Source organism: Chinchilla lanigera, unplaced genomic scaffold, assembly GCF_000276665.1.
Source record: "Chinchilla lanigera isolate Chin_1 unplaced genomic scaffold, ChiLan1.0 scaffold00005, whole genome shotgun sequence".
NCBI classification, from domain to species: domain Eukaryota; kingdom Metazoa; phylum Chordata; class Mammalia; order Rodentia; family Chinchillidae; genus Chinchilla; species Chinchilla lanigera.
In genome coordinates this window covers 15,443,868-15,455,931 of record NW_004955406.1, presented here as the reverse complement: position 1 = coordinate 15,455,931, position 12,064 = coordinate 15,443,868, and the positions used below count along the sequence as shown (strand labels likewise).

Here is a 12,064-nt window from a genome sequence, read left to right as displayed (position 1 = left end):
TAATGGGGTGAGGGAGGGGTGGGAAGTATAGAGGTGCGTGATGAGGCAGAGGACAGGCTGAGATTGTGCATGACAGTGCCGTGCATACTTTGGGGAAGATTGTTTCTTTTAAAGACACAGCTCTTATTTTCTCTAACATCCTCCATACTTCTTCTTTAGTGTACTAGTTTCTTGTCCTACTCCTGTCACTTGAACTATGACTCTACAAAGGCACAGGTCTGCAATAGTTTTGTGCAGTGGTGTATTGCAAGTATTTAGATTGGTGTCAGGACCTAGTGGACGTTCAATAAACATTTGTTGAATGAATAGATGAGTAGACATTCTTCAGAATTCCATGAAGCAGGGTTGATGGGAGTCCCCCTGAAGGTGGTGATGACTATCCAGGGCTTCACCACACACAGAACAATGAGTAATAAAAATCTCTGTCCCATATTTGTCTTTGAGTCTGCTGATATTGGAGGAAACAAGAAGGGCCTATCCTGTGGGCTTATGCGATGCATGTACTTCTCCAATGGCCTTTTTAATGAAACCTTCCTCCCACTGATGAGCCCATTCCAGGCAGTATCTCCCCTGGCCACCTCCATGCTGCTCACACCTGCCTATCACTGATGTGTTTGACCTTTCCCACTGTGTCAACTCAACTGTGCCCGGGGAAAGGAGCCTTCTGGTTTATTGCAAAATTAAAGGCCTTCTTTTTCAGGTATGCTGATTTCTGACCTTAAGCACATGGAAAGATGGCTGAAGGGAACTTAGAGCACTTTGGAATTATATTGACCATTTCTAGGGCAGGTTTCATGTGCAAATACATTTAATCCATTTCAGATGGTTGAGAGAAGAGCCAGGTCAAAAGGCTCCGGCAGTGGGCTCTCTTCCCAGAGAACTTCCACTCCTATGCTCCAGAGGAACGCTCAGGGCCATGTCCCAAGCACTGTGGGCGCAGCGAGCCTGGCCTTCTCCAGACCCTTGGTGTCCTGTCCCAACCTGGTCTCCTTGGCTGTCCTTGATGAACCCTGCTCCCGTAGGCCTGTGCCCCAAGGTTCTTTGACATCTAATAGCATCTCCCCCTCTCCTAGCCCTTTCTTTGTACCTAGGGACACATTTTTCTCCCTTTGTTACTTTTTCCACCTCTGCTAATAACATTTTTGACTGAGGAATACATCATGGGAACCCAACTACTTTGTCAATACCAAGTGCAAAATTGAACCTAATTAAGTATGAAAATTAATTATATCTGAAATAATCTCTGAGGGATCGTAGAAATGAAGGTAGAAGGGAAGCCCCTTCAGAGGACGCAAGACTCTGATGAGATCTTGAGAAAGAACTGGGAACAGTTTCAGAGTAGCAAGGTCCAGGCTGAATATCATTCAATGGGTCTAGCAGCAAGTGGGGCAGAGGATGGGCCCGGAGAGAAAGGTTTATGTTGAAGAGAACAAAATGAAAAAAATTTTTTTAAAAACCCGATTACCCTCCACAGCAGCAGCCCGCTCATCTGTCAGCTAAGCTAGCAGACTTCCCTTGATCTGAGCATTGAAACCGACAAAGAGATTAATAAACCAAGTTCAAGGCTGAAAAAGGACGAGACCTCCAGAGAACTCAGTCAGTAGCTGTTTGATTCTCAGTCAGAAACTGATTTGTGGGGCATGGTAGGAATTGGTCATTGTTTATACCATGGGCATAAGACAGAGGAAGACCATCTTGCTTTTAAGTAGTCTCTCTGCCTCCATTGTCCCATCTGTAAAATGGAGAGAACAATATGTCTCTTTAGGCTTGCTTTGGCAATAAGTCAAAGGAAACTCTTGTAACTGGGTCTGGTGCATAGTGACCACTTTCTTCCCACTCCTTTTATTATCATTGCTGTTGTTGTTGCTACACTGAACCCCAAATCTCTTAGTTTCCTGACAGCAGATTCTCCTGGGTTCCTCCCTATCCTGGTGGTCTCTGATTCTCAGCCTGCTCTGTGGAGTTGTCCTCTCTTCTACTTCTGTATGTCAAGGTGTGGCCAGGGTAGGACAGGACACTTTTCTCTCCTGTAGATGCACATTCTCCACAATGATATCTAGCTCCTCCCCATATGGATGCACAATTAACTTCCAAAGTCTTAAATAGCACAAACACAACTCTTGACTCTCCCCAACCCCCAACAGATTCATTACCCAGCACTACCCATTTTGATAATGGCATGTTGATCCACCAAGTTGCTCAGTTCCCAGGGACACCTGGGGTACTCTCTGGATTCTTGTCTCACTCTTACATCTGACACTCATCTGTCAGTCAATCTAATTTACCCTACTGCTTACACACACACCTGAAGTTGTCCACACTTCCCTCATTCCTTCAGGGACCCCCACCTTAGCCTCAGTCAACCAACACTGCAGCCTCTCACTAATTCTGCTGATTCTTTCTTGTTCCACTCTAATACCTTTCCACACAAAGCCAGAGGGACCTCCAACTAATTATACCAGATCAAGCCCAGTGACTTCTTATCATAATCAAAATTAAATCCAAATGGTTTCCCTTAGGCCGTAAGCCGGTGCCCCCAGCCCTGCCACAATCTCCTACTTCTTACCTTCTCAACTGCTGCACCAACCATATCGGTCCCCGTGCTTCTGCAAGCCCACCCTGCTACCCCTCCCCTGGGGCAGCAAGCTGTGCCTCCAGAGGGTCTGTTCATCATGCAGTATGGTTGTCAGCTCCTCCAGGGGCTTTCCTGGTCACCCCATGTAAAAGAAGCTGCCCAGCCAGTCACCACTCATCATTCTATTTTAACTATCTGCATTCACTTATCTCCAAATAATAGTTTCTTGTTTATATGTTTTGTTTTTATCTTACAATATCCAGATATTGGAAGAAAGACTATATCTGTCTTACTCTCATCAATATCCCAAAGCCCATAATAGTACTTTGCACAGAGTAACACAAGGTCAGTTACATGTATTAAGTTGTAAGGACCTCAGGTAAAGTAATTGAGTACAAGTACATAAAGTTTGGGTCCAGAACTAAGTGAAAATCCTGGTTATTACCAGGCAACTTTATTATGCTGCCCATAACCTTGGTTATAGTTGTTTGACCTTGAACTTACTTATCAACCACTATGAGCTTTGATTTATTCATCTGTTAAAGAGCAATACCACTTACCTTGCTGAAATTTGTGACAATTACACAAAATAATAAATGCTTGGAAAATAGAGTGCCTTGGCTATTGTGAATCTCCAATAAGTCTTACTTATTTTTATTAACACTGAACCTCTAGGTAGCAATGGAAACCAAGGCTTCAAGGCATTGACCAGAAAGAATTAGGGAAAGAGAAGCTGCCTGCCCCTGCAGTCAATGAAAGGAAAGTGAGAGGAGAAAACACAACCTGCAGCCCCACCCTGCTCCCTGGCCCTCCTTTCATAATACTGCTGTTGGCATTGTTCTTAAGATGTACATAAATATTGGTGCATTCTAATGGGACTGGTATGGAGGCCAATAAAGGCAATGAGAGACAAGGTTATTGATGTCTGTCTGTGGGCCTCCGTGGGACCCAAGCCAGGGCTGTAACAAGGATCCAAAAGTTGCATCAAGGCAATTGATTCTCCATCACCCCAGAAAGATGTGCATTCAGGGGAGTTGGCAGCCCGGCCAGCCGTAGCCTGCAGTAATGAAAGCATGCAAATGGCTCAGCTCCCAGCACAACTGCCCTCCCTGGAAACCTGCACGCCTCCAATCCAAGAGGTGTTTGGCACCTTGTATTTTCAGCCATGTGAACCATGGAAGAAAAACTAGGATAGACAAAGGTATCTGATGCTACCTGGTGTCCCTGTGACATGTTTTAGCAAAAGTGGAGGTGACAGGGAGGCTGTGGGACATTGCCTTGGGCCACCCTGTGTAGCCCGGTTATTGTAGAGCCTTGAGAAGAACATAGAGCTCATGGAAGGATCCAGTTGAAGATTCCAGGCTCAGGGTTCTGGTCTTCTCTGGGTTTCATATGCCCCATCACAACATAGTGCCACAGGGACACCCAGCACCTGAGCCTGCAATGTGCCTAAACAGTTATGTCTGTGTGCTGGCCATCTCCCCACTAGCCTGGCCAGTGTTTTATTTTATTCATTTACAGATGCTCATGGCCCAGTACAATGCCAAGGTCACCTCACAATGCTTGTGGAATAAACAAACAGGTTTTGACAACACCATCTCTGGCTCCTGTCCTAAAAGATGTGGCCTTGGCCTGTGGCACAGAAAAACCTCTCTGAGAGGAGCAGAAAGGTGAGAATACTACATAGGCAACTCAGAGTCAACTGGCCTGGAGGTGAGGGAGAAATTACTGATGTCATGTTAAACTCAGTTTATGGGTCACAGCTCTGTGGATCACTTCTGACTGGAGAAGGCAAGACCCCACAGACCCACGGGTTGGCAGTGCTATTTCCTCCCTTCTATCTGGCCCCACCTCCTACTCCTCCCCAGTCTACTCAGTGAAGAAAACCAAAGGAAATATGGGGTTTGCAAGTAGCAGAAGTGTCTGGGGTCTTCCACAGACTCATTCTTTTACCCTCTGTTCATTCATTCGACTCAGTTTTGCTCCAGACAGGGATTTCATGGGCTTCCTTATGCAAGGGGACAATAAGCCTCCTCGCAGTTACTCAGACAGCTCCCACTTCTTTTACGTCAGGCCGCTTCCTAGAGTAGGGCTGGTTCTGAAGCACCTGAGCTGCAAGTGACTTTCCACCACAATCCACCCCTGGATGGGGCTCTTCCTTGTCCCCCGCCCAGAATGCTCTAGAGCCTCAACATCCAGTAGAGCCAAGGGCTAAATTGGTGTAAGGCATCAGGGTCCTTGTTACTGAAATATCAAAGGGTGCTCATTAGAAGTTGCTTTGTTCTCTGTAAGACGCCTGCTTTCTTATCTTGCTAATGGTGGAAGCTGAGGGAGGAAGAGAGCTCAGCACTCTGCCCCATCTAATTTAATTTATAACTTCTGTCCCAGCAGCAATTAGCATGCATTGCTTATATTTCTTCTTAACACTTTCCCCAAATCCCTGAGAGTTCGAGGTGGCTGGTGCACTCATGCCTGGCTTTTTTGGAAGATTTGCACTTGTTCTGGGGAAGGGAATAGGGGTGTGTGTGGGGGGTCTGGCAGCAGAAGATGAGGAGGGCTGGGCTGTCTTCAGCCTGAGCCATATGGGATGCATCTCACTTGAAACATGGGATCCTGACAGGAGCATCTGTCTCATATTGTCTGCGGCTTGTGTTTTCTTGGTGTGGGGGAGCGGGGCACTCGATCAGGATTGTCTCCACTTTGTCTTCTGTGAAGAAGAGAAGGAGCATGGGAGCGAAAACTGCACGTGAACAGTCTTGGCTAATCATGCCTCTTGTTCCTTTGGGGGTCGATCGTGGTTTGCCTACATCTAGAAAAGTTCAGAAATGGGGAAGAGGTAAACCGGAAGTTGCTGAGAGGAGAAGGGAACCTAAAAGACAGAAAGAAAGGAATGTGCTGTTTTACTTTAAATGCTATATTCCTTCCATTATAGCATGATTACTTTTTGTGGATGTGAAGAATTAAAAAGACTAACTGAGATATTTGGAGAAATAAGCATTTGTAAGAAGACTGTCATAATGGGATAAAGGTGGGTAGCAGAGCACAGAGTAGGAAGACCAGTCCTTGAAAGATGCAGAGGGTATGAGTCACGTTCTAAGACATAAAAAGATTCAAGAGAGAAAAGAAGTGAGATGATGCTTGTCAGGGGAAATAGCTATGTTTTTCCTCCTCTATTAAACACTTAGGAGAGGAAGGCCAGGCTGGTGCCCAGGGAGAAAAGAAACAGGGACTAGGGCAGGCAGAGCTGAGCCCAGGAAGACTGTGAACCTCATAAGGCTTAGCCCCTGCCATGGTGTCCTGAGAATGTCTGGGGAGGTTGATCACAGATGTAACTGTGCTCCATCATTCCTCGCTCCACTCCTGGAAAAGAATCAAGGATCCTTAGTGGTAAGTGAAGGGAATCAGTTTTACAAATGAAGAATGTCAGAAACTCTGTGTTTGTATACGGCCTTTAAATGAATGTTTGGTGCACATATTACTAATGTTTTCTATGACACTTCTTAATGACTGTGTTAGGAGTGTTGTTTGTCTCATATTTTAAATATTCCCAGGTGTCCTTGGAAAGCAGGAGTAATAAGCAATATTTCACAAAAATAATTCCCCAAAGGATTCCACGAATGCTAGATCAACTTTTGAGTTTTGTCCTTCTATGAAAAAACTCTGCGTGTGTATGCATATGCATGTATGTGCCTACATGTGTGTACATGTGTATATGCCTACATGAGTGTACATGTGTATATGCCTGCATGATTGTACATGTGCAGTCAACACTGAGATTCAGCCCTGTACCTAGTGGTAGCGAATTTCTTGGGAAAGAGCCCTTAGCACTAAAAATCCTATCACTGTCTGGTGAGCATTCTTTAAGGCCACTTCTCTCATTTCTTCAGGTCCAAATGAAATCTGAGAAATACAAGTGAACCATAGTGGCAGGGGCAATAAAGAAATAAGAGAGCTAACAGAAAAAATGGGGGTTGTTGAGGTAAAGGGAATAAAAGCAAAGTTAGCCACTTCCTGCTGAAGTAACCATGGAATTTCGCAGATGGTTTTGGAGATGACTGGAGGGCTAGGTTGATATTCGGAAGAGCTGTTGCTTGGATGTACACAGTGTGAAAGTGTCCCTATTCCCAAGGCACGGATTCATTCCTTTCTAAGCACAGCCTCTTATTTTGTCCTTTTCATCCCCAAGGATGTCCATTGGAAAAGATATTGGCCACAATACAAGGTCATAGTCGGAATAAAGTTTTAGAACCAACAGAGGTCAAACCCATGAACTTGACCTTATTGCCACAGTTCTATAGCCAGTAGAATTAACTAGCCAGAGAGTGTAGAAAATTGGGCTTTAGTGTAGCATATAATCTAGTGTTCAATAAGTAGTGTTTGAACACATGAGTGAACTGTTCTTTGGACAAGCACATTGTGGTGGATAAAGGTCAGGAGCTAGTTACAGGATTTGTGATTTATCACAAGAAGATGATCAGTGAAATTTCAATCTTTTCCTTGACGAACTCAGAGAAAACAAGCTTGGAGTAAACTGAAGATAGGTTATTGAGGGACATGGAGGCATGTGGGGGAAGAATTGTGCGGAAAAGAGCTATTGAGAAATATAAGAGGTATTGGCAAGTTGAAGGAGAATGAAAATTCGGGTCTGATGTAACTTAGAGGAGAAGAACTAAAGTTCCTTGCAAAAAAGAAAACAGGACAAAGAACAGTAAGGGGGCAGATCTAATGTATAAACTGACAAGACTTACACAATTTGGAATGTCCCGAAGTACTGAGGAATATGAATATGTGGTATCAAGCTGTTACATAAATTAAGGGGCTTCCATGGCCAAAGAGGTTTGGGAAACACAAAGGGAAAGAATGATAAACAGGGCTCTTCCCCACAGAGCTCAGGGCCTTTAATATGATCATGTTCACTGTCAGGCTCCATAAGGAAGATACAGTACTGTCATTTTCCAGACTGAGCTGACTATAGAACATTCGTTTTCATGGAGCGCTTGACAGAGTAGATATTTGAAGAAGATACTTCAGGAATGTTGAATATGTTTCATTCATACTGGGTCTCTTTGGATTGTGGCAGTGTGGTATGGCAGCAAAAGTGTTGAAAAAGAACAGAAATTCTATAGTCCTCATCATTGCTATATCTATTACCTGTGTGACCTCAGATGAGTTATACAACCTCTCTGGGCTTCAGCTTCTACAAATGCCAAATGAAGCTGAGCTAGATGACATTGATGTCTCTTTCTGTCTGTCTTTCTTTTTTCTTTTCTTTTCTTTTCTTTTCTTTTCTTTTCTTTTCTTTTCTTTTCTTTTCTTTTCTTTTCTTCTTCTTTTATAGTACTGGGGATTGAACCCAGGGCCTCTACATAGAGCTACAATCTTGTCTTTAAGAAAGTTTTTTTTTGAGAGAGAGCCTCCCTAAGTTGCTAAATTGCCCAGGCCGGGCTTGAATTTAGGATCCTCTTCCTCAGCCTCCCAGAGTGCTGGGATTACAGGCATGTGCCACCATACTTGGCTAGGCTTTGTGCTTCTAATGGGCTCCCTTTGAACACCAGAATCATGTGTATATTGTGGGATAAATAGATGAAACACATGCATCATTTATTTAATTCCCCATTTCCCTCACTGCCCTTCTGAAAGCAGGGCCTGTATCTATTTGTGCACCACGTAACTATAGCACCAAACATAGGACTTGAGGCATAGTGGACACTCAAAACATTTCTTTGCATGAATGAATGAGTGACTTCATATTTGATAAACTACCATATCATCTGTGCCAGAAAGGAAAATGCAATGCCAGAAGAGCAGTCCTCCAGTGACTGAGTTAGGCTAGAGGACATGCCTAGCAGAAGTGCCATCCATCATTTTTGGGACAAAATGCAGGCCAGGCATCGATGTGCATGGGAACCCTGGAACTTCAGACTCCCATTTAGCCTGGAGGTGAACTATGGAAAGAGTTAACAGCTCCCATTCCTGGGAGCAGAGTGGCTCCTTTCCCACTGCAAGGAGAGGCTTGGCTCCTACAATAGGTTCCTATTGGTGCAGGAGCACGAAGCTCACAAATTGCCTTCTCACAGCACCAGGCTGCCTGACAGCCGAGCTCACTGCTTCATTGTCAGCTGCTGCAGACTCGGTGGCTGGCAGTGAGAATCTATTTCTCCCACTAAATTAATCACTGTTGGAAGCTGATTTCCTGGGGTTTCCTCACACACACGCCCTCATATACTCTCATGCACTCGCCCCTCTTCTCTCTTCTGTCCTCTCAGTTTCTGGTCCTTCCTCCTCCGCTGCAGGTGTTTGGGTGGAGGTGGGAGACAGCTGCACAGGTGCCAGCTTGGAAAGCGCACAGGCCTCTGTATGATTGCCTAGTCTGGACTGGGGACAGAAGACGGGCCACATCTGCTGGCCTCACATTGGAGGGGGACAGATGAGTGGATGAAGCTACTGAGAAGTTCCACCCGCCAGACTCACCCTTGGCTAATGCAGATGCCTTCAGAGCCTTTTTCTGGGTGGCAGTGGAAAATTACTCCTTAAGGAAACTTGGTGCAGTAAAAGCCATTCTGGCTTCAAGATTGTGAGGCTGGTCATTTCTGGACTATATTTGATCAGTATTAGAGACACATTGTCATTTGCTGCCTATAACATCTGGATATTAACTTTGTTTTCCTAATTCAAGCTTTATTATTACCCTCAATTAGACCTTTGTGGGCCTTCATGTCTTAAGGAAATAAGCTGTGTGTGTTTGTGTGTGTCTGTGTGTGTGTGCACATGTGTGCATGCACGTGTACAGTAAGGAGAGAAGGGTAAGGAAACTAGTTACAAGCAGATCTTTCTTTGGGTCGTCTGTCCACTGTTTGCTCCTTGGTACATAGAGAAAAGGAGAGGTAGGAACAGCTGTCCCAGGCCCCCAAATGCCTGTCTGGCCGGTGCCAGGCCTGGCCCCCAAACTCACCCCTTGCTTCTGGCAGCAGTAACCTAGAACAGTTTGAGTCGCACTACAGAGAAATGGTGGCCCCATCATTTGGGGGGCCCTCTTTGTGGTTCTAGTCACATGTGGAATGTTTCCTGGAGCAGTGAGACTTCACTCTTCAAACAACTCAAAGAGGGAAATAGTGTCACTCCTTCCCTAGAAGGTGGCATCATCCCACAGGGCTAGAAAGTGGAGGGAGTCAGGGTGGGAACTGCTTTCCAATGCGAGGAAACTGAAAGTAGAATCTGAAGTGAGTGGAACTTTACTTCCTCAAGAGAACTGCATGTAAATTGCAGCATGGAAGGAGTGGAGTGTCTGGGGCCAACTGACTCACGTCCCTGAGCCACGTCCTTGTTTAGGAGGCAGGAACCGGCATCCCTGCTCCATGGGGTCCTTGAGAGGATTTGGGAGCTTGTGGATATAAGTACCTGCACCCTGGAGAGGTTTGCAGTAAGTGATAGCTGTGATTTCAATATTCATAAACACAAATGAGCACTAGCAGTTCGTAATTAATACATTTTAACTTTTCCAATGTGTTCTTATGTTTGTTGCTCCAGGCTCATTTCTAGTGCCAGGAGCCTGGGTTAGCACATATGGGGATTTAAGATACTGGATACTCGCATTTTTCTGAGGGAAAATGTTGAGGTCTCTGCTGATTCATGAAACACCTCTGCTGATTCATGAAACACCTGTGATACCAAAATGCTGTTCGCAGAGCATCACCCACTCCCCGCAGGGCTCTGCTCTCAGGCTTGCTCTGTCTCTTGCCTGAGCAGAACCCTCTTCTACAGGCCCTCACCCCCTCAGAGAGCAGGAGAGCCAGCCTCCAGCGGGGGTAGGGACATCCCTGCCACCTTCTTCCTTGTATGCTGGCACTGCTGCCTACATCTGCTCCCACCTCTTTCCGCCGTGGTAGTTTATATCTGTGACTTTGCTCTAGAGACATTTGTGTGTCTTTCTTTGGGGAGTGCCGTGTCTCCCACAGGTGTGCAGGTGGAAACCTTTGTCACAAACCCAGGTGTGCAGGTGGAAACTTTTGTCACAAAGAAAGGCATTTCTAGAAGTCTTACACTGGTTTAAGAAGAAAACACTCCATTCCTGAAAGGCGGAATGAAAGTGCACAAAGCTCAGGGTTTAATCTTCTCTCCCCTCCTGGGCTTTGTGAAGGTGCGAGGGCAGTAGCTCCTTGCAGGTGGAGCTCGATCCGCTTCCTCTGCACCAGTCCTTCCTGGTCACTTGGCTACACGGGCAGTTGTCATGAGAGCCAGGCTACCCTTGACTTGGCTCCTACTCTGCGGGTCTTGCTAGCATGCCCAGCAAGTTAGCCTTCCCCTTGTTTCTCTGCTTCTCCGCTGCTCCAGAGTTTCTTCTGACTCTGACCTGCATCTTCTTTCTTTTCCTCTGTCTTGGCTCAGACGTCCTCAGTCCACCTGCTGTCCTGATCTATTTTGGGAAGCTGATCTTCCCCCCTTATCTTCACTGCTTCCAAACAAATCCTGTCTACTAAGATTGAGCAACTTGGAAATGAAAGGTGAGCTCGTGGGTGGCTTTTCCTTCTCCTTGGACCCATCCTTCCGGTCCCATTGACCTGTATATATCTACCATCCAGTGTGCACCCGCAGCCCTGAGTTTTGACCCTCTATGTGCCAGGAACTGTCCTAGGTACTACTATGATTCTTATGACACTTTATTTAACTTTTGTGACAACCCTGGACTGAGAACTAATAATGCCCCATTTCCCCAGAGAGAAAACTGAGGTTCAAATTGTTCCCCTCATTTACCAGTGTCAGACTGTTAGGAATTGGTAGCACCAAGATTCACTTAGACAGCCTTGGCCCAGGGTCCATGTTTTAATACCCCTCAAAGAGGTTTCTTTATGGAGGGACAAATGCAAGGCAGACTCACGTTGGTACTTACTCCCCATGCTCAGACCCAGCACGCTAGCAGTGCCCTTTACCCCCATCCTGTCTGTGCAAACCCCTCCGTAGCATCCCTCCTCACATCTCTGTTCCACCCCACTATGCTGTCAGACTCCTTGTGGCTGTCTCTGTTCCTCCTGCCTTTGCCCAGCCCTGATGCTTCACTTCAAGCTGTCTGCTGCTGCATTCTTCTCCTTCTAATTCCCCCATCTCTCTCCTCCCCCGGGCATGTAGTTCTCACTGTCATTCTGCCAGCATCTCTTCTCTATGTCTCTGTCAGTATCTCTTTCTCTCACTTCCTGCTTCCCATCACAGCATCCCAGCACCCTCCCTCCCTCATCCTCCTCCATTATGCTTCTCTTTTGTTTCCCTCTCTTGTGCATTTTGTGGCCCCATTTATTACATCAGGGCACAACTGTGAGCATTGCTGTCTGCATCTCTGCCTCCCCACTCGGGCCCCTCCGCCTTCTCTGAGACTCTCAGCTGCAGATGGGAACCATGTTCAATCCAAGCCCTGTTCCTCCCCAAAGAATAACAATGAACTCAGGAACCACAGAAGCACAAGAAAGAACATCTCTGTATTTCAAGAGACATCCTGAT

General features: G+C 45.9%; 1 protein-coding gene and 1 pseudogene across 3 annotated transcripts in view; one reads left to right on the top strand and one right to left on the bottom strand.

Moving 5' to 3' along the window:
- LOC106146414 overlaps positions 1-2,590 on the bottom strand; it is a 45,062-nt pseudogene extending 42,472 nt beyond the window's left edge.
- Positions 1-12,064, top strand: part of Tnr (tenascin R) — a 504,972-nt gene that overhangs the window by 56,288 nt on the left and 436,620 nt on the right. The window lies entirely within an intron of this gene.